Source organism: Amblyomma mixtum, chromosome 3, assembly GCF_055824585.1.
Source record: "Amblyomma mixtum isolate Tamu chromosome 3, ASM5582458v1, whole genome shotgun sequence".
Taxonomy (NCBI): domain Eukaryota; kingdom Metazoa; phylum Arthropoda; class Arachnida; order Ixodida; family Ixodidae; genus Amblyomma; species Amblyomma mixtum.
Window position 1 is genome coordinate 264,474,126 of NC_143014.1, and position 22,868 is coordinate 264,496,993.

Consider the following 22,868-nt stretch of genomic DNA (forward strand, 5'->3'; position numbering starts at 1 on the left):
ATGTACTAAACATTCTCTGTAATTTTCTGTTCCCAGCTCGGGTACGCCGTTCACTATAAAGTTATCTCGTCTAGGGCGATTGTTAAGGTACAAAGACTCGCTGTGTGAAGTAGAGGGCTCCTCCTTATGAGCAGTTCTCCTCCACAATGCTCACTGAAAGTGTTTCTCCTCAACCCCCCGCTGTCGCTTTCTAGTGGCAGCACCTATTCTATGTCAATTCCCGATGTCCACGGACGGAGACTTTCTGCACTTTCTGCAGAGGCATGTGCCATCGACGCACTCCGGCGAGGACGCTGTTGCCGTTGCCTTCCGCAGCTGCTATGAGGTGGCCGTCTCTCTAAAGACACCGCCATTTCTCTCTCGTACGACTGTCCAGTGCCTCGGCTGGCTTGGCGCTCCCGTGCTTCGGATGCGTCCTTGAATCGGATAATGCGGCTGTAGTGAGCTCCAGATCGGACGGCAATTCCTGCAAACGCCTAACTATAGAGACATCTGGAGAATCGGACAGGCGTGCCTGATGCAGGAAGAGTGCAAATAAATGGCGTTCACTCTGTTGTGATGGGATGAATAAATTTGCACTTCATGTCACTATTTCTTCTCTGTGATTTGAACACTAGGAGCACGCGATGGCTGTTATCACTATGGGATTCATTTATTGTGCTCGCGAGCCAACCACGCACCACTGGCTGACGTCGCCTAGCCCTTGTATTTACTCCGCTTCTCGGAGGGTGTGAGAAGCGTCAAGTTACATTTCCTGACTAATGAAGGTCATTTTATTCATCATTGCGTGTGAATAGGTTCCATGCACGAAGGAGAAACCATTGGGGCATGTGTTGAGCTGTGACTCGTGACTGTTAAGTTTGTCGTCGTGCAAATATGCCTAGGTTTGTAAGACATCTGCATATTCACAAGCGTGCCCATGTGCATTACAATATAGTTCAGCGTTTTAAAGGCGGCAGTCAGGCGGCGATACCTAGTAAGAGTACCACTCGAGAGTAATCTAGCGTGAAAGGTGCGCCAGTGCGAAAGTGGTTCGTGGCACTGCTAGGAAGCCCGACGGAGCCGAGAGGACAAATGATAATACACACACAGCGCTGATCTTTCTAATCCTCCTTTAATAACAGCACTACATGGCTGCCTGCTCACCTCTGTGCTCGCCTTTTTTTCTTAGATGTTATTTGTAGAGAAGAAATGCAACTTGTCCAGATCGCAGTTTCCCACCTTGAAAAAAATACGCGCGTATATATTTCCGCGTAGCCTTTTTTTGGTATCCCGAACAGCATTGAAGGACAATAGACACCTAATTTTATAGCGCGTTTTCTTCTTTCAAATGATGCTTTATCAATTAGAATACATAGATCACCGCGTGGTTTTTGCCTACGACAATTAAATAACATATAATTGAATTTCTTCTTGCATGGTGTTTCGGTTTTATGAATGGAGCGGTGGCTCTGACGTGCACTTGATGTTTAGGTCGCATGTCAAACGAAGAAAGGGTCATATAAATACGGGTACATAGTTTTAACTCACTGCAACACCTAAATCAACCCGTTCCAGTAGTTAGAGCACACCAAATGACGTATCAGCAGTTATAATGCCTTTTTTGTGCCTTACGTGACCTAAACACCAACTACATGTCACAGCTATTGTTCGGTTAATTAAACTAAAACTGTAACAGGGTCGAGAACAAATGCAATTATAAATTATTTAGCGGTCGCAGATGAATACTATAGGGTGATCTGTGTATATCAACATCTAGCGCTTCGTCTGAAACAAGAAAACATCAAGCAAAAATATTGTGCCTAAAGTCCTTTAACCTTTCAGTGAGGGCCGGCTTTGGACGATGCTTCTTTACGTAGCTGTTCAGAAAGCATCTAGCTGGCATTGTAATGGGCGTTTGAAAATGTGGAGGGAAGGAAGCTGCGGCTTATTTCCTGGCGTCATTTAAAATCAAAGAAACAGTTGTGTATCTTGCTATGCATAAAATATTGATTGATGTCCGTTTTCCTCAGCTATGCTCATTACAAATATAATACGCTTAATCATCTTTTACAAAGCTGCAGGTAGTTTATCAGCATTTCAAACTTTTTACTTTTATTTGTGATCAGAACTGCACTCATGTTGTAATGTGAGTACATACCAAATTTACTCCTGTAATTTTCGTTACACTATCAGAACGAAATAGCAGACATATTTATAATGTTCATTAGAATGTAATCACGTTCTGGTGACCCATTAACTTAAAGGGAAAAATCGCTTAGTTCATTTTGCGAAATGTCGGAATTCGTCTCGGTTGTCGTGCCAACTGTGGGCCACATGCACGCACAGATGCCTCGAGCAGTCTGCATGCTCGGGATTTCAATATAATATGTGTGTCAGTCAGTCTGCTTAAACATGAATTTTACTTCAGTTTTTCTGGAATACCTACCTTCTTTTTCTTTTGCTTCAGTGTTTTATGCCCTACGTTCAGGCATTTACAATTTGTTGCATTTACCTCCACGTGCCAGTCATCGCCAGCATTTACTCTTGCGCACGCACCTTCAAGAACACAGAGCAGAAGGCAAAGAAGATTCCCTCGTGGCGTTCGTTGCTCCCGCTCCTGTGCTCTATTTCAGTCACCGATCTCACAGCATTTGTTTAACCTATTTCAATTACACATTTGAGATCCTTTCATTTATTTCCTAATTGCTATTATTATCATGATTATTTTATTTTTCCCCACAATTATTTTCTTGTTTAACATTTTGTACACCTATCAGTTGCCGCCTGTGTCTTGGCCAATCCCCCGCAGTGGGTATGCGCCATTTTCTAGAGGACAACAACAACAACAACAATCCTGTGCCAGCTGTCCGACTCAGGTCACAGGCTTTGTCGTCGCTGTGACGCGGCCGCGTTGTGCGCGTCTCCCTATTACCGTTCGATCAACCAATCGCTTACAGACTACGCGCCGCAGAAGAGGCTCCTGATTGTACTGTGGTTGCTTGGCCGTCCCTGAACATGGAATCAGCCTCTGCGATCGCAGCGGCGGTGACACCACGACCAGCGCACAGTCTTCAATTTGGTGGTCGCCTACCTCTAAACTCGCCCAACGCCTTTCCTCTGCCCGGTTCACCCATCGGACACACGGGGCATTCAGAGCTGGCGATGGGCTGCACCACCCTGCTCCAGAACAAGGACCGTGGACCCCAACACAAATATCCCCCCGAAACTGCACCCATCCCGGCAGAGCTGTTACCCGACCTCCCAGTGACCGCCGCGGTGAGTCATTTCGAAAATGTCCTTAGTTCCTGAAAATAGACGCCTTGGCCGACATCGTACTCGGTCTCAAGCAAGGGACACACCACATATCGAAACATGAGCAGGAAGCTCTCTAGTGTAGCGCTCTGAATGGTTAAGGTGCATTTTTTCCGCGAACCGACAGTTTAACACAATAAAAAAATTGCAGGTGGTTTAGCATTGGTAAGCGCGGAATATCGTGCAGTATCGCATTAGTTACGGGAAGTACTTAAGTTCCTGACATGCTAAATGCATTTGACCTGAATGTCTTTACTTGGAAGGTGTTTTCCTCGAATGTCTTTACCCAGGCCTTCACTCAGGTGAACGCCTGCTAGGTGTGCACAACTGGCATGTTGCAAACGACCTGCATTCCATACACCAGGCTTCAGGCACCCAAGTACGTGCGTACTGCACGTACCCATGCCTGAAATCGAAAAATGCGTATGTTAGTGCTAATGCAGTAAAAAATTAACCGGGGCACTTGACCTCCTACTTAAATGTATCACATGATTGCGTTAATCAGTCAGTGCCTCTAGGGGATTGGTCATTCTCTATTTGATACTCACAGGTCCCCGGAAGTCCTCCTACCACTCTAGCGCAGTAGTCCAGCGGTCAAGAAAAATTCAGGGGGCACTTTGTCTAAAGTGCGTAGAGGTGAAAGCGCTTTCCGAACCACTTTCGCTGCTTCTGTGGCACTGGTGGCGTCACATATAACTGAGTACTGATTGCTAAGTGATGACAAATCACTAATTAATGGTTAATTACTGATTAATGCCTGAATACTAATTAACTGCTAATTAATGACGCTTAAGCTTCGCCTTTAAGAGTGGAACGCGACAGCGGCCTCTAGAATTTCGCCTCCATCGAAGGTCGGCCGCCGCGGCCGGGATCGAACCCGCGTCTTTCGGCGGGTCCTTCTTTATTTCATCCTCCCATTTGCCTCCCCTTAGCTTTACCTTATAATTTCACGTTTGCGCCAAGCAATTTTAGTGCCTCTCCCAGAATATTTACGCGTTGCAGCTAAAAGACGAAGATCATACGAACAAGCCGCCACATCCTTCCGCCGTTGCAATGCCAATGCCGCTGCACTGCACTCTCAGTGACTCCTTTTTAAGCCAGCGCCTACAGCGGCTCCATGATCACCACCGCCACGAACGGCGCGCTCTATGACGCGTCCATACCTGACAGGCAGCCTGCTGACCATGAGAAATGCAAAGCGCCGCCTCACGACGAAACAGAGAACGTTGCAAAAATTGTCTTCGTCCGCTTTCCGTCACCAGAAGCCACTGAGATTCCACTCTCCCCCACACATGCAGAGCAGGCGTGAAGACTAGCCCATGGGGGGGAGTAGGAAAGGAGGATAGAAAAGGCGCCTGGGCAGTCGGATGGGCCGTATTCGGTAGGCATTGTAAAAATAGAGGAGGCGCTGCTTCTACAGCACAAGCCGCATATAACAATGCTCATATAATGCTGATCTGCAAGAAGGGAGTCGGGCATGAAAAATTATACCACAACGAGCTCCAATTTCCTAGCATAATCGTTCCTAAAGTTAAGAACAATAAATACTTTCCATCAATGAGGGGAAGACGAAAAGGTTCTCTAAATTAGGCAACGGACCCGACAATGCCAGAAGGGAATTCGACTGAGATGTACATTGTGATCACCTTAGGCAGGAAGCCGAACCCGTAACTGGGAAATGAAAGCTAAGCGGAAAGCACTCGTTCCCTTCGAGTAAGCGAGAGTGCCCTTCAGAGCTACTACAGGCAAGGAGACACGGAACGCCCTACCTGCTGCGGAGTCAGCTCTTCAGGTCCAGCGCTGGAGGGAGCTAAAGTTTGGCGTAAGCGCCGCGGCTTGGGTGCTGTATTGAAGAAGGAACGACCATTCGCGGCGTTGGTTCAAGCTGCAGAAAACAAACATTATTGAATACAAAGAAGCCCTGCTTCGCCTAAATTACGTAAAAAACCAGTGCTTCCACTGATAGGCGGGCGCACTTCTTCGCCTTTAGCGAACACGAAGCTACATTACCTCGCTATACTTTCTCAATGAGAAGCCGCACATAGAAGTAACTGATGCACGCAGATTCAAGTCCTTGCAACGATCAACAAAGCTGACACCGCGTTAATCCACTAATAGACGTGGTGTGAAAGCGGCACCCGTTTCAAGAGGTCAAATGGCATAGATTAAGCGTCTGTTTAATGAGCTTTTCACATGAAGTAAGTGATTCATTGCGGTGATACATGAGTTTTTGGTTTTTCCAGTCCCGTCAATGAGATCGCTGTACTGTTTTCTTTTAATTTTTTTTCGATCTCTAGATTCCTCTATAGGTCAAGCACGTATACAAATTTTGTGGATGTTCCTGCACATGCCACCTATTGTCAGCATTGCTCCTTGCCCACGAGCCAGAGAGGACAGGGAGTAGAAGGCAAAGATGATTACCTCGTGGTGTTCGTTGCATGCGCTCTCCCATTCCGGTTGTTCGATTCATCCCAAAAAAAAACCTTTCGTCAATGAGACGTGGCCATATTGTACTCCTGGGCCGCCGGCCGTTCGTTCAAGATATGGCTCGCGAACCCGGCACCGCTGAACAAGCTCCCCATTGCAACGGGAATGGCTGGGCGGCGCTGAACACGGAGCCGGACACGGCAAAGGCAGGGGTGGTCACACAACGACTAGCGCGGTGGCTTGATCTTGGCGGTGGGCCTTCTCCTAGCTCGTCCAGCGCCTGTCCTGTGTCCGTTTACACATCTGGAAACAAGGGGCACAAAGCGCTGTTGACGGCAGGCACCACCCTGCTCTAGAACAAGGACCGCGGATGTCGCGCGTTGTCCTGACTTTGGGAATTTACCCGTCCCTGCATAGGCAACTGACTTTGGGAGTGTCCCATCCCTGCATAGGCAAAAGTCGACAACCCGCCCACCGCCACGGCGTCTTTTTTTCCCATAAGCATGTTCACAGACTTTACCGTATAGATGCCGCCACCTATAGTGGTGAGCCGTGAATAGACTGCGTATTCGCTTCGCTTCGGTTGCACATTTGCCCTTGAAACAATGGTCCTATATAAAAATGGGGCCGAGCGCGAAAATAATTGCCTGAAACTCTACTACTTGAGTCCCTATTATTTAATATTGCAATTCACCAAGCGGTGCCCTTTTCGTAAAGAGCATGCCGTTGCGGCTCGCTCACACTTTGAATTCGACGTGAAAAGCAAGAAAATTCTTTTCGCTGCGGCGAACTTTCGAAGGTAATCCTGCATGAAAGGCCTATTACTACGGAACAGTTGCTGTCGGCGAAAAAGCTCGTTGCATGCGACTAATGAGTATGAATCTGAGAACAAGGTTTTACTGAATCCTTTTCGCCGTAACCATCTATCGAGACACCGCATTCACACAGGTATCACCTGCGCACTGAATGTGAGCGCCGCAGGATTTTGGCGTGGCGAGCTTCACTCGTTCTTGTGCCCGAACGGCTATATGTTGTCGTTCCGTTAGTCTGTTCACTGCAGAGTTTCCAATGCCGGTTTTATCTGATCTTTCAAGGCGATAGCGTTAAAATTTTCGTCGTCATCATCGACGCTACAGGTGTTGTGGGCAAGAATTCGGCGGAGAAGAAACCTACGTTGGCTACCTTGGTAACGTGATTTCGTAGCGCCATCACAATCTCCACACCGGATTGTGAGCACACTGTACACCGTAGCAGGCGACAGTTAAATTAATGATTGGCCGCGAGAAGTTGCTCTGGACGAGCAGCCTGGGTCGCACAGGCCCTACCAGTGGCAGCACCTGCCATCGCAAGGCATTGAAGCATCGCTTAATCACTGCACTACTCCGCCAAGAGTGATTTGAGGACTCGCAGTGATCTTTGATTGTAAAGCAGAGAATGCAGTTCCCCATATGCAATTCCGCATTTATGTCTTTAAGGCGGATCTGAGGTGTTTCCTCCAATTTTTCAAAATTTTAGCTCGAAAGCACTCCTTCAGACGTACCCACCTCGAGCAAGAATCTTGTGTTGTGCGACCAAATTAACTTGGGTAAGCTCGGGAAATATCGGTGGAGCGCCACGCCAGCTGTAGCCAATGGAAGGAGCGCGTGGCACCAGCTGCTTCTAGAGTGGAGAGAGGACGATGAATGTCAAGAAACGCGGTTGTGTGTACAGCCGCCCCGATTTTTAATAATATAGCGCGAGTGGCGACACAACTGCTGGTCACCGCCTTATAATGACGATAAGCGTGCAACAAGGCGAGAGTTCGCGCACGCGCACGAAGGCAGAGCGTCGTCTGCTACGCTGTTCCGAGCACGAGGCCACACGCCCTGCCGCAATATCAGTTCGCGAGATGCCGCCAAGCCGTAGAGCGCAAGCGCATGATTAATATGTGGGACTGCATGAGACGTGATTTCTTTCTCTCTCTTTTTTTTTACCTATTACGGGAGGCCAGCCTGGCGATTAAAAGTTATGATAAGAAAAAATACAAGGAAAGAAATTCCCACATATTAATGATGCGCGTGCGCTCTATGGCTTGGCGGGATCTTGCTAACTGATATTGTGGCAGTGCCCTCGTGCTCGGCACAGCGTAGCAGACGACGCTCTGCCTTCGTGCGCGCGCGCGAACTCTCACCTTGTTGCACGCTTATCGCCATTATAAGGCGCTGACCAGCAGTTCGGTCGACGATCACGCCATATTATTAAAAATCAGGGCGGCTGTACATGCTGGTACCAGACAGATAGAGCAGATTTAGAATGAACGTATGCTCTCGCATGTCTACTAGGCTTAACTACGTTAAAGATTACCTGAATAGGGTCTTGGAGGTTGGCTATAAAATGCTTGCATTATGTACAATACAGGCTACCGAGCATTCATGCCGCATACATAACCTCAAAGGCAAGCCGATAATCTATGATACATTTCTAATAACTTCAGCTTCCGCGCCTCGCGGCTACCAGCGGTTTCTGGTTTTTGCCCCAAGCCACACGCAACGCGTCATGCAGCGCTCGTTACGTCAACAGCGGACTGCTGTGATTTTTCGCCATGCCAAATTCACGCAACCGCCCGAGGGGCTGAGTCAGTGGGGCCGGCGGAGGAGCGCCGTCATTTTAGAGCGCAAAAACAGACCAGAGTCGATGGAAAGGGGCGAAGATCCAGCAATGCATATTGACTACAGATAGCCCAGCTTCCACGAAACTAATTAAAAAATTCTTCTTGGAGGATATTTGTGAAGGGCTTCATTTAACATCCTAGGCATCCAGGTACGTTCTTGCACCCCCCATTTTGAACGCATGTAAAACCGTACCACTTTTTTTTTGTTGCAGCCAGCGACCAAGCTCTGTCCTGGCCTTTTGTCAGGGGTAAGACGCCTGTTTTTCGCTCCATGCATCTCCTCGTGGGCTGTGACAGCGAGCCACTATCATCACCGCTACTTTGGTGCTCTATGCCGGCACTGGGGGCGCCTCTGGGCACGGTGCTCTCCGTGCTGGCTTTTTCTGGATTGCTGCAGCGATTCTCTGCGCTGCTATAAGGTGAGTAAAGGTCCATATTCGCCTTTATTCTGGCGTCCACGTTTAACTCGGGTTGCATGCAGGTCGTCACGACCTGCATGCTTTTCTGTAGGTCATCAGCTATCCAGTGCAGATGTTTGAGCGGTCCTCTGAGTAGGCCGTGGAGCTAGAGCCAGCTTTTTCAGTTCATCATGAACACAACTACGGAAGAAATGAAAGGTCCTGAAAGCCGTTTTACTGATTTGCGTCTTCCCGTTCGATGCCTTTATTCTTTCTGAAACGACCGCCTAGGTTCCGCAACACCTGCCGTAGACACTTAACTTAGGACTACGCATTTTTTCCGAGATTTGTATTGGGGCCAGACATTACACGAAAAAGCGGCATTCTTCTGAGCTGTTCAGACTACATTGAAATCCACACTTATGTACTCCAATTGCGTGACGGCCGCATTATAAGACTAGGCACCCTCTCTAGAGAAATTCTGAAACATATGGCGACCAGTGGGAGTAGAGCACGAGAAAAAAAAAATTCGCTGTGGTTTGACCAATTGCCATCCCGAGTGGAATTGCGGAAGCAACGGCGCGAGAGTCGCAGTGGCGGCGGCGCCTCTGAGTCACCCGCGTAGCGGAAGAGTCCGCGGTGGATCCAGCGCCGCAACTGTGCGCCGTGTGACGTCACTCCTCCTGGAGAATGCACTGCTGGCGCAGCAGCGATGACACCTCTGAGTCACCCACGCAGCAGAGGAGTCGGCAGCGGCTCCGCGCTCCTCTGACGTCAATCGCTCCTCGCACTTGCGCGGCTGGGGCTCTCCGGGGCTCCGTGAAATCGCTCACACTTAGCGTAGTGTTGCTTTCGCAACTAAAGACTGCTAGTAAAATCTGCTGCACCCACTGGTCATGTGTAAGCTTTTCCGAATAGAGCATCAAAGCGTAAACGTGTGTATAGCGATGAGGTTTAGCCCTCAACCGTAACTGAAAATGAATTGGCAAAGAGATTTTTGAAGAAAGGAAATGGCGCAGTATCTGTCTGACATATCTCAGTGGACACCTGAACAGCAACATAGGGGAATGGAGGAAGGAGGGAGTGAAAGAAAAAGGTACCGTAGTGGAGGTCTCCGGAGTGATTTCGAGGATATTTAACGTGCACTGACACCGCACAGCATCCGGGTGCCTTTCGCGTTCCGCCTCCATCCAAACTAGGGTGACGCGGTCGGGTTCGGACCCGGGTTCACCGGCTGGGTAGGCGATCGCCTTAACCACTGAGACCCCGCGGCGGGTCCGTTACTACGGTTATTCATAATACAACATTTTGGACGAGTTGGTTACCTACATTCATTATTACAGCGCAAAGACGGCACAGAAGAAGAACGGGTCACAACAGCCCTGAAGACCCAAGACATCAAGCGGCCCGCGCACGCCCGGCGCGAATACCACAGCACCCGTCGTTACGAGCCCGAACAGGCGACGCCGCCTTTGATGGGCAAAGCGCCCGGAGCCGGCCGGCAGCCCAAGACGGATAGTCTGCTTCCTCAAACGGGTCAATGCAAAGAGCCCGCCGGGAACAACCGACGCATCAGCCCTTCGGATGACGCCTGCGCCAGGGGTCAACAGCAACCTGCCAGAGGCGGTTGTCATTCGGCCGGTCGCAACCGAAATCCTTCCAACCGCCAATCCAACGGCCACAGCCAGTGGAATAAGGACAGCTCGAGACCAGACAATCCGGACGGTGGAAATCGCGGCGGGGGTGTGGCCGCTCACCTCAATCCGGGCACTTACGGCTGCCAAAAGGCGACCGGAGCTTCCAGACCTACAAGCCCAGCCGACACAAAAGCAGCGACGCCTCCGCCGCCCCCGCCACCGTCTCGAGGACGACACTACAACAACAAGCAGAATGGAGGAGGCGGACAAACGCAGGCCTGGAGGCAGTTTTCTAACGCCAGACCGAGTCCTCAACCTGTAACCCCTCCCGCCGCAGCAGCGACCGCTGCCCCTAGGGCGGCAACAGCCTGCAACAACACCAACAGGTCTCCGACGCATAAGAATAAGGGCCCAGCCACTGGCGATCCTCCGTGCCTATCGCGAAGGTCCCGCCGACAGCAACACCAACAGGAGCAGCGGTCTGACTACAACCATACCCGCAACAGCCGGGTTAACGCTCTGGCGGCGGACACGTCTCTGCGGCAGGGCTCCCGCAATTTTTAGCGTTCTGCACGCGGGGCTGTGGCCGAGGTATCGCCGGAAGGTGCTGGCGACGATCTGCCGGACGATGGGTCGCGTAGGCGCTCCATGTCCCTCAAGGGGCTTTGGGAGAAAACCAACCTGACCATTTTTCGCCGGCGGACGTCGCAGTGAACGTGGTGCATGTTTGCACACGCCCAAGGCCGCCCGACTGCCGGACTGGAGCCATTCGTTTCGCCTGCATCAGCTGGCAACCAGAGTATATGCGGCCGCTTCTGATGTGACGAGAGTTTGGTTCAACTCGGTGTCACTTGATTTTAAGGTTATCGCTGTGCCCACAGACTCGTATTTAGCGCACTGGCAATTTTGCACGAACTGTCCTTGTGTGAAAAATGACAGAAAGCTATTTTACAGCGGACGGAGCAAAAGGTTGAGCTGGCGAGGATGAAATTGAAGGCACTGACTGTCCGAGCGCGTCGGGTTGCTGGCTTAGAATGACAGCTCTCCTGTACATACCTTAGGTGTTTCATGAACATACGTGACTATATTGACGTCCTCCCTATTTCGGCGCTGTTGTGTCCCCTCATTGTTCTGTGCCGGCCTGTGCCGCCTCATTGTATTTCTGTGCCGCCTTATTGTATTTAACCATCCAAGCTTTTCTGATAATTAACTAATTAATTTATGCCAATGAATCTTTTTTGTTCGCTTAACTATCACTGATGAAATGCATTACAAATCATTTCAAACTTTTTGTTTTATTCTAGTGCCTATTTTTGCACTGTTTTGGCTGTCAAGGGCGGTTTTCCCTTCCACTCACTATACCGACGTCCTCTCTATTTTGGCGCTTTTTCGACAATTTTGGCTCTAATTAAATAACTAATCATACTGTCGAAATATTTTTTTTTTTTTGAGAACATCGCAAGTGCTGCGGACACGTTTTGCAGGCACATTTTGGGGACACGTTTTTGTGACACGGCCACGCCGACGTAGCCTAGAAATGCCTTCGCATTAATAATACAATTCTACACGTTATCGAGTTTCCGAGCTCTTCCCGGTGACTTTTTCATGCTCGCACCTTCCTCCGTCGCTCGCACCTGGGTATATAAGTTGAGAGGTGGCTATTGGTGAGATTCTTTCAGACGTTAACCAGCTACCACGGCTACCAATAAACCAGCTACCAATAAACCGCGTAATTCCTGCGGGTCAGGAAGCTTCGCTCAGGCAGGTTGGGCTGGCGTAGGAGCGCCGACCTGCCTACATGCAAAAAGTGACTGTACGTTTTCACTAAAAATTTTAACTACAGAAAACTCAGCTTCTATAAACCGAAGTAAAAATTCTTGCTGGTCAATATTCGTGAAGCGGTGGGCTTTAACAAGCCTGCATACTCCAACTTCATTTTACCACTTCACGAACCCCTTTAACGAGCTTCAGCTCTTACGCAGGTGTACACAGGGTGTTTCAGTGAACACTAAAATTTTCTGGAATACCCATTTTGAGGTGGAAATATGGCAGTGTTCGCGGACACCACAAAAGCAGTGCTTGGTTTAAAGTTGTAAGCTGGTTATCTAATTTTCAATAATGAGTCTTTAAACTACGAGAGTTCGGCACCTAGTTCCAATTAGAGGTTTGTAGCCGGTCGTTAGTAGCACCCATATTAGTTTTCAGAATTTAGAAAATGTGATTACCCTAGGCACGGTGGCTCGACAAATTCTGGCTGCATGCTGCGAATATAGATGCGCTTACGAAAGCATGCAAGCAAAGGAACCGCTCCAGTACACGAAACTAGACGAAAACGCGAACATTTGTTGCGCGACAGCGCCAAGGATAATCGTGTTTTCGAAATTCTGGAAAACGCTATGGCAATTACTGTCGACAGGCTATATATATCTCATTTCAACTAGGCACCTAACTTCATTAGTTAAAAGATATTTATTAAAAATTAGTTAACCAGCTTAGTGCTTCAAATGATTCGATGGATTTTTGGTGTCCGCAAAATCTATAATACTACACCGCAAAAGCCATAATTTTGCCCCAAAATACCTATATCTGAATATAGGCCTATTTTTGCCTCTTTTTGCAGAAAGGCATTCTGGTGTCAGCGAACACTGGTAACAATATGCGGCAAAAGCCATATTTTTTCCCCAAAGAAGCCTATGGCTGAATAGATTTTTGAAAATATACACACTGAAACACCGGTACATGGTCAAAGCCAAGAGCACCGTAATGCTTCCACTAACCTGTGGGATATGAAATTTCATTTGCCGAGACTTATGGAATGGAGGAAAAAGGAAGGAGGTCAGGGCTTTTCAGCAAATTAGAGAGATCTCTAATATGTTTTTTAATCTTCAAGGAGGTAACTGGGATACCCATGTAAAGTCATATTCACTGCAATTTACGGCTGAGAGATTCGGTGTGGTTCTGCCTACGTGCTCTTCCATAGTTTGCAATAGAAATGTTCGCGGAAACACGTTCCTATTGATATGTTGCAGTGACGGCAGTCCACCGGTCAGGAAGACAGCAACAAGACTTGCAAATGAAGGTCTTTATTTGGGCTGACTTGCCCCCGAAAAAGAACTAAAGCAACAAACGTGCACGTCAGTCGTCGAACTACGAATGCCCGCCGCACGATGCATCGCTGAATATAAAACCGGCAAAGAAACTTCAAGATAACAGGTCAAAATTTATGTCAATAACGTGGAAAAACGTAGACGCAGTTCTTCATCGCTGCGATCAATCGAGATTAAACAGGTCGCTTCTTGCCTGGCGAACAAAATTGATAACGGCCCACTCCTGCGGCCTTGAGCGCGAACGAACGGACGCTACGATGATACGTGGCACTATGAAGCCTCCACTTAAATACAGTGCGACTTCGCTCACTGGAGCGAAGTAAAATACCACACAGCGACGTTGCAAAAACTTTGAACAATGATTAACCGCTGTTAATCCCTGCACACCATTTCAGTCTCTTTTTTCTTCGTACTGCTCTCTCTGCTTTGCAACTTGGCGTCTAACCCAACATACTTTATAAACTCTGCATACGTTATGCGTTTTCTTTGCAGGTTTTACACAACTGCGAGGCATCGGTCTTGTTCCTACTGCATAACTAGCGAAACAGGGCGAGAACGAAAAACAAAAATTCACCTACCTAACATATCTTGGAGACACCGGTTGATCGTCAGCCTTCTTCTAGCAGCTCTTCCTTGCCGCTCTTTTTCCTTTTTTCCCCTTTGTTCCCCTCCCCAAGTGTAGGGTAGCCAACTGGGCATCGCCTGGTTAACCTCCCTGCCTTTCCGTCCTTTTTTCTCTCTCTCTCTCTCTTCTGTTACAGCTGCCCTCGCGTCATAAAAAGATCATCACAATGTCATCACCCATCACAGCTGATGCGTCACAGTTTACGCACGTCGACATACCGGAGGTGGTTCCTAGCGATAGCTTTTTTTTTAATATAAGAATTTATTGGGTACATATTGGTTACATAAATTCAGTATACAGGCGAGGGTCCCAAATTCAAGCGACTGTCATGGGACCGCCGGTAGATTAATACTAACTTGAATAAAAAACAAACAGCACCACAGACAGGGACATTTAGCAGTAATAACAATGCTAATAATAACAATGGCAGTAACAACAACGATAGTTTTTTGCAGGACTGCAACAGGGTGGATGAAGCCTCAGAAGAAAAAGCGTGCATCATTTCAATCGGGTATTTCTACGAAGAGCTACGGCCGCCTCTCTCACTGTATTTTACGCAAAGACATCAAGCAGTTTTTCACATATCATCCGCTCCTCTGCAATTGACGCTTGAACTGTTTTACAGTGAGGACCTATGTCGTATCTACATCGTATGTCTAACGGTAGCGTTTTTTTTATGCAGTATGGGGATGTTCCTGCTGATGGCTTCATGTTCTCGAGGAGGCCAGGGACCGTAAAGGAGCCCTGACGGTTCCTTTGAGATATTTTCAGTAGTTAATTATAGAATAATGCGTCAAACATAGTTTCGCTTATTGCATTACTACTGACACAAAATGTCATGGTATATCGATGTCCTTGCCAGTGGTTTTTGAACCACCACTTACATTTTTTCTTCTAAGCAAGAATTCCTCCGAAAGCATCCCCACACAGCCTCATCATGTAACCGCCTTTTTCCGAGGTTACGAAATTTGCAGGCGATTGGGGGGAAGCCCGTTAATTTAACAGCATGGTGGTCTCAGGCTTCTTCGAACTAACAGCATCTTACTCGAGTTACTCTGATCACACAAGACGAGATACTGCATCGGAGTGGTTACGTCGAGACTAGTGTTTGCACAGTAAAAATTTTAAAAATATTAGGAGACCCTAGAGCTCCGGGGTAAGAATATGAAACGATAGCATAAATGGGTTCATTCCTGTATGCGGAATCGGTCATTCTCTACATTTATAGCCGCTGGGGGTTCTCATGCACTCCTGGTGCAGTGGTGCAGCGGTTAAGGGATGCGCCACTGCCCATTGATAGCAAGCCGTGCCACCAGGGGGGTTGTGCGATTGCATGTTGGAAAAAACAGCGCCAAAAAGACGACCACGGAAGAAAGGGGACGCGCACGATGGTCCCCTTTCTTTCGTTGTCGTCTTTTTTGCGCTGTTTCTTTCGACAAGCAACCAGTCGAACTCGCCCAGTTTTGATCCTTGGTCTTGTGCCACCCGGGCAGCTCTTCTCGCCCAACCTCTCGCGACGAATAATTCATTTATTTGCCTCCTGCCGTGGTAGTCAGTTTCCTGATAATCCCGTGGGCAGGATGGGATCACGCCACAAGGTGGCCCACCTAGGTTGCCGCAGCGGCTGGGGCAACCGGCCGCTCCGAATGCGAGGGTAAAACAGTCGCCAACGCCGACGCCGGACAATATTTTTCCGACCTGGACGTACTAAAGCTTTCGCGATAAGAATGATTACAAAACTAACTTTACATTAATTAACACCGCTGAATGAAACATATCGCACAGAGCTTTTTTTGTCTGAACGGCTATGGGGATTTCTTTGGAGGCAAAATGCTTGAGACCCGTGCACTATGCGATGTGAGTGCACGTTAAGGAAACCTAGGTGGTCGAAATTATCCGGGGCTCTCCACTACCTCATCCTTCATAGCATGAGGCACTTTATACACACACTTAACAATCAATCAACACTTTTATATCACGTCTTACTAAATGAATGATTTGATGAGCGAAACATAATGCTTCAGTTGAGTACAGAAACACGTTGTACGGAGATATGGTTTTTAAGCTTCATGTGATTTGCGCGTAATATGTTTTCTGCTTTTTTTTTCACGCAGGCCTATACGACCAGAAGTGCCTCGCTGCCGCACACAATCTGTGTTGTCAGGTTTGTGTCGATCTTAGCATTGGGAAGTGCACACCGAGATCTGTCTGCAGGTGTAGCGGCTATTTGCTCACCAGTGCACACGGCAACGCGACTGCGGGCGAATATTACGGAATTTGTTCACGATTAAGGCTCGTTCACATGCAAGCGACTCTTGGTTCGGTAGAGTCCAGTGAGTCTTCTGCTATAATAATTTTGCGTATTGAAATATCTGTTATTGTGTGAAATAGAGGCATCGCTTATTTCAGTTGTATCGGGACGAATTAGCTATATCTGGGTGTTATACCGAGCGCTTCATAGCAGTTTGCGAATCGCTAGCCATAACAATTTTTCTGAAAAGCAATATTTTCTCTGAAAGCTTCGGAACACATTGAGGTTAGAAATGGGCATGATTACTTTTTCCCCGCTTGTCCGCGGCTGAGAGTTCAAACTGCCGACAGCATAACTGGTTAGTGCGCGCTACCGAGCGCACTTGAATTAAGAAACAATGAGAAGCAAGCTACGGCATTAACACCAGCAAGCCACAAAATACGCTAAGGAGTCGAGGTCGTCCGGCTAACCAACAAACTTAGCTGAGAGTGCTAGACCACGCTGGGGATGTGCCATGAGATACCCCGTGGTCGGATGGGGCCAGCATGCCCCGCTCCGTGGGAGCGAGGGAACGCCACGTGGGAACGAGGCTTCGCCCCGGTGAAGAACAACAGACCAGCGCCGAAACGTCCTCGAGGGTCGACTTCGCGAGTTCGAAGAAGCAGAGAGTGTTCCTGTGACTCAGGCGCAATTTCTTGATAGTTCTAACTTTAGAGAATGCGATATTTTGGGGAGACGAACCCAAAGACAGAGAGCCGGGCGACTCCACAGAGCACAGAAGTAATCTCCTCACGGCGTTGTCCCGCTACTACTTATGCATGTAAATACCCTTAGGAAGCCCATTCACCTAACCGCACTAAACTGGCGGTCTCTTATGCGAGTTCTGAGAACCCCAGCTCAGGCATGCGCTTTATAAGATACCTTAAGTGCCTGGAGTCGCAGGCATAGAAGGCAACGAGGGTGCTGACAGCTAATTGAACACCAGCGCAAAGGGTCACATCTACGCTCAATGCATTTGCATGTGTGAAAAACGTGTGGCGTTTGCACCCTCTATCTTCAGAGATATTTCAAGCAACTAACGCCACAGCCCACATTAAACCATTCCTTAGGAACGGGAGTAGGTCTGCGGTGAGTTAGTGCTTGCTATTCTGGTAGTTTGCTCTTCAAAGGTGCGTAAACCCCTTTTCGGATGTGTTAATGGACCTTGCTTGAGTCCCCCACAACAGGTAATATTTCTCGCCTTTCTGTCGAGCGGGTGCGCATTAAGATAGAGACGACAATTACACCAAGTATTTGTATAGGATAGTAGTGCAAACACTACACCTCCGTACGAATTGGTACTTTAGTGAAAATAACAAGAGTAACAACCAGAAAAAAGTGCCACCATGAAAAGAAAAGCTTCTTGTAACTGAAGAATAATAAACTAAAGATTTCAAGCGTTGAAAACGCAGCAACGTTCCATGAGAAAAAAATTGCCGCAGATTTTGTGAACAAAGGCGGAGACCTTGGAGCCATGATCTACGACTGATGACTTGCAGAAGCCCCACCTCTACATTTACTATGCCAGCCGCATCAATCGGATCGCAATGGGAGCAGTCGGTATACGCCTCATTCCAGTTATTTGCCGCGCTTCGGCGGCGCCGCTCAGATGGTAGGACTGCTTGCGTCATGCTTGTGCATGGTCGCGCGGTGTTGGCTTTATGGTGATAGCTCTGTCCTACTGCTACACCACGCATCTGTCAGATTACTGCTTCCTACCCCTTCTTGTGAAGCCTTCGCCTAATCCGCGGCATGGCGCATTTTCCAACTTATGTCGGCTCGAACAGGCAGCTTTGCTCGCCGTTTGCAGAAGCGGGCTGAGGCTTTGGCGCAGCCTGTCACTTCAGGATGTCGGCTGGCATACTTCAGGCACCGCCTCAGGTGCTTGCGCCGCTTATTGCTGCTCCTTGCCTGACGAATAGAGCGTTGTAAGTTGTTACGTTCGTTCGTTTCGTGGCATCATCGGTAACGAAAATTGTTTTGCATGGCTAAATGATGCGGTCCGCGACACTCACGAGGAGTCCTCGAAAGTAGCAATAAAAAGGCACCGGTTACTTATGTTTGTTCACTTCGGCTGCTGCTTTCAGTTTTGTGTGAAGTGTGGGAGATGTTAAGGTCGTTTATATGGAGCTGAAGAACTTCGCTGCACAGACTGTAAAGAACAAGGGGACGTTTACGTGCATTCATTTACATATATTTACAACTATTTGGAGTAATAGCATATGCAATAGTTTGCGTGTATCTGCTGCTATATACATTGCCACTCTTTGTATTTATTTGCATTTATCCGTAGAGAATCGTGTCTATTTGCTTGTATTTACGCGTGCTTACAGTCATAAGAAATTTCAATTGCAGAGCAACTACTTTTACGTGCGAGGAGGACAAAGCATATCGCGTGCGAGTTGAATACAAGAGCGAACGACAAAAACACACCTAACGGTTGCCTTGAGGGGCCATTTCGCGCGCCATCATATGTTTGATCACTCTTTCCTGCGGCGCCGATCGACAACGGCGGTAGAAGAGCCGCTGCCTTGTGGTTCGACCTTTACGGTGACTGCGCTTGAATACGTGCTGAAGCAGGGCTTATTTCTGTTTTATCTGCCTCCATTTCTTCGAGGGTTTTTTTTTTCGTTTTCCATCGTTTTATAAGCGCCTGGTTGTAGTCAGGACCAGGCAGAACGTCCGAAATGCTTGGAATCAGCTGCTGCGTCATGCATTTCGCTTAAAACAATCGTATCTGTAGGCTGCCACGGGAAGAGAAAAATCTTTATCTAGTTGTCGTAACGATGACAGATTATCATAGAGAAAGAACGAATAAGAGAGGACAATCCCATAGACCACAGCGGCCCTATCGATTGTAGCGCACCTAGCGGTTGGTGAGAGCAACAGGACCGGACTTTGCTGTTTCGATTTCACTGGCGCGAATTTGAAATTGCTAACGCGGCACCCATTCGATCCGAAATTATTTGACTAAGTTGTACAGACAACATAACTATAAAACAGGCAGCTTTGGATTCATAAATCAACAAGGGCTCTTTCTGTGCGGCGGGCTTGTCTCCTGTACGGAGCAAGTGGTAATTTAATATGCAGTATTTAATAAACAGACGGAGTGTCAAGGAAACTGTTTATTCCAGGGCAATATAAAGAATGAGCACATAAAGGCTGCACCCAAACCGAGAACAGCATGGTACAGAAAGGTTAGATAGAAATATAACCCTGTTCCTTGATATACGCAAGTCTGAAAGTATTAACAGAGAAGACAAAAGACAAGTAGTCACTGTAGACACTAGGCACGGCGTGAAATCTTGTAGTGGAAACCCTGTATGTTGCATACAGTAGGCTGGCCGGCTTTCTCAGAAGGTCGTCTGTTTCAGTGCCCTGCACCCATGCTGTCATCCTGCAATGACGATGATGTACCTAGCGTAAGAGTAATTGCTTGAATAATATTCTTACACTTGGTATCACAAGATGTTTGTACCAGAGGCAGTTAATATAGCTACACTTTAAGGAATAAAAAATTCAGGGGTCAACAGCAAGCTTATGACAGGCACTGACCAAAAAGCATACCTTTGCTTTCTTGAGGGGGTCTTGTATTAACACCTACGCCGATTGAAATAATACGTATCAGACAAAGCGAACATTGTTGAGAGCCCTGCTTACATATCCTTTTTTGCCGCTTTTTTACGGCTTATCTAAAATAAAAAAAATGTTTAGTCGCTCCGCCACTGGAAGCGTTCGAAATAATCGCTACAATATTTGCTAACCTGTAATGGCAATAACTTACAATACTTTAAACTCAAATAAAGAAGCCGTTTTGCCCAAGCATTCCTATTATGAAGCTTGCGCTATAAATGTGAAAAAGCGATTTTTGTTTTCACCCTTCATGCGCAAATAGTAAGCGTAAAGAAATCCAAAACATAAGAAACCTCAACGCACCTACTGCCCCGTGGAATACGGAAGAAACTCGTCCCTGGCTTCTTGTGCGTTCTGCCGTTGTTCTGGCACCACTACAAAGAGCAGTAGTTGCCGTAGGAAGGGCCGCCGGTCGGCATGACAGGGTGTTCTGAAGGGTGTTAATGCATGCATCGACTAGTATGAATAATCAAAACAATACAGCAAGCCATAACTACGCTAAAAATTGTTTTCAATGTAACAGCAAATCTCGCCACAATACAATATCGCCTCCACACAAATACACGCAGTACATTTTGAGTCTAAATAGGAGCTGAACAAAGGCGCAGTTAACATGCACCCGAAACGTGCAAATACGAGCCCTTTCAGGATTTCCTATTATACGCGCCACGCCGCGCCTGCACAAGGATACGGAAATATGGCGTGCAATGCGCGATCCGCTTTACCTCGAGCAAAACCATACATTCGCATTTGTCACAGTAGTAAGGCCGAAGATTTCAAGACTGCGCAGCAATATGGCCTAACACTGCACCGCGCAATCAGTCTATGCTTACGTCATTCGTGCTGTGGGCCCCCCATGCCTTCCTCACACCACTCCCTTACAACCACCCACACGGCCAACCACCCGCGGCCAACCACCCACACGGTAAACAAACCACCCACACGGCCAACGCGGGTCTTACGCCGTATGTTAACAGCTCACTGCGATGTAAAAACGCAACAGTTGTTTGTGCTGACTCTTTATGTCAGTGTTTTCAAGCATAATTTTTGCAAGAAATGTGTCTCACCTGCTGTTCAGCACGACAGAAGTAGATTCTGCAGAACAGCAACACAAACGCAGCCGACGCCCACAATCACGTGCAAATGACAGTGCTGACGACGGTCGAAAAAAAACAACTTCGAAGCGTTTTTCAATAAATTGCTTCTTCATATATATGTTAAAATAGTGGCGTTGAAGCATAACATAGTTATTTAGCGACAAGAAGTGTGTGTGCTTTAATATATAAGAACATTTATTTTCGCGTTTGCGTCCTCTGGCGTTCGGTGAGAAAACTAGACGCTTGCGTAGCCGTGACGTACTTCCTGAGGCCAGTTTCTGCCGAGTGTCCTCTCTTTTTTTTTTCTTTCTCTATCAGATTATCCTGTAAAAAGTAGAGCTAAGTCTTGAAAGCACTTGATTGCTAGATGGTACTTTCGAAAAATGCCTTTTCGGGTACATTTACCATACCTTCTTTATTTCATTCTCCCATTTGCCTTACTGAACATGATTGAAACGCAAACCAATGCAGCAAAACGCATTAACAACTACTTTTACCCTATGATTTCACATTTGCGCCCAGCAACTTTAGTGGCTCTCCCGGAATGTTTCCGCGCTGCAGCTAAAAGATGAACATCATTCGAACAAGCCGCCACATTCTTCCGCCGTTGCAATGCCAACGCCGCTGCACTGCAATCTCTGTGACTCCTTTTTAAGCCAGCGCCTGCAGCGGCTCCATGAGGAGCAGAGCCACGAACGGCGCGCTCTGTGACGCGTTCGTACTTGACAGGCAGCCTGGTGATATTGAGAAATCCAGAGCGCCACCTCACGAAGAAAGTGAGAATTGTCTTCGTCCGCTTTCCGTCACCACTTGCTACTCAGATTGTACTACGCTACTCAGATTGCACGCTACTCAGACTGCACGCGTTACTCAGATTGCAGATTGCACACGCAGAGCAGGCGCGAAGACAAGCCGGCTAGGGAGAGTAGGAAAGGAGGATAGAAAAGAGGCTTGGACAGTGGGATCGACAGTATTCAGTAGGCATTGTCAAAACAGAGGAGGCGCTGCTTCTACAGCACCGGACGCATAGAACAATGCTCATATAATGTTGACCTGTAAGAAGGGAATCGGACACGAAAAATTATACCACAACGAGCTCCAATTTCGTGACGTAATTGTTCCTAAAGTAAGAACAATAAAGGCCTTCCATTAATCGGGGGAAGACGACACCGTTTTCTAACTTAGGCGAGGGACCCGACAATGCCCAAAGGGAATTCAACTCAGAAGTGCAACGTAATTTGCTTAGGCAGGAAGCCTAGCCCGTAAATGAGAAAAGAAAGATGAGCGGAAAGCGCTCGCTCCCTTCGACCAAGCGAGAGTGCCCTTCAGAGCTAGTACAGGCGAGGAGACACGGAATGCCCTACCTGCTGCGGACTCAGCACTTCAGGTCGAGCGCTGGAGGGAGCTAAGAGACGTCCTAAGCGTCACAGCTTCGGCCTGTATTGAAGAAGGATCGACCATTCCCGCCTTTGGTTCCACCTGTAGAAAACAAAATTACTGAATACAAAGAAGTGCTGCTTTGTCTAATGTACGCAAAAAACCAGTGCTTCTACTGATAGGCGGGCGTATACTGCGCCTTTAGCGAAAACGCAGCTTTATTACCTCGCTACTTACTCAATAATAAGCCGCATGGTAGTACTAACTGATGCAGGAAGACTCAGCTCCTTGCAATGATCAAGAAAGATGACACCGCGCGAATCCACTAAGAAA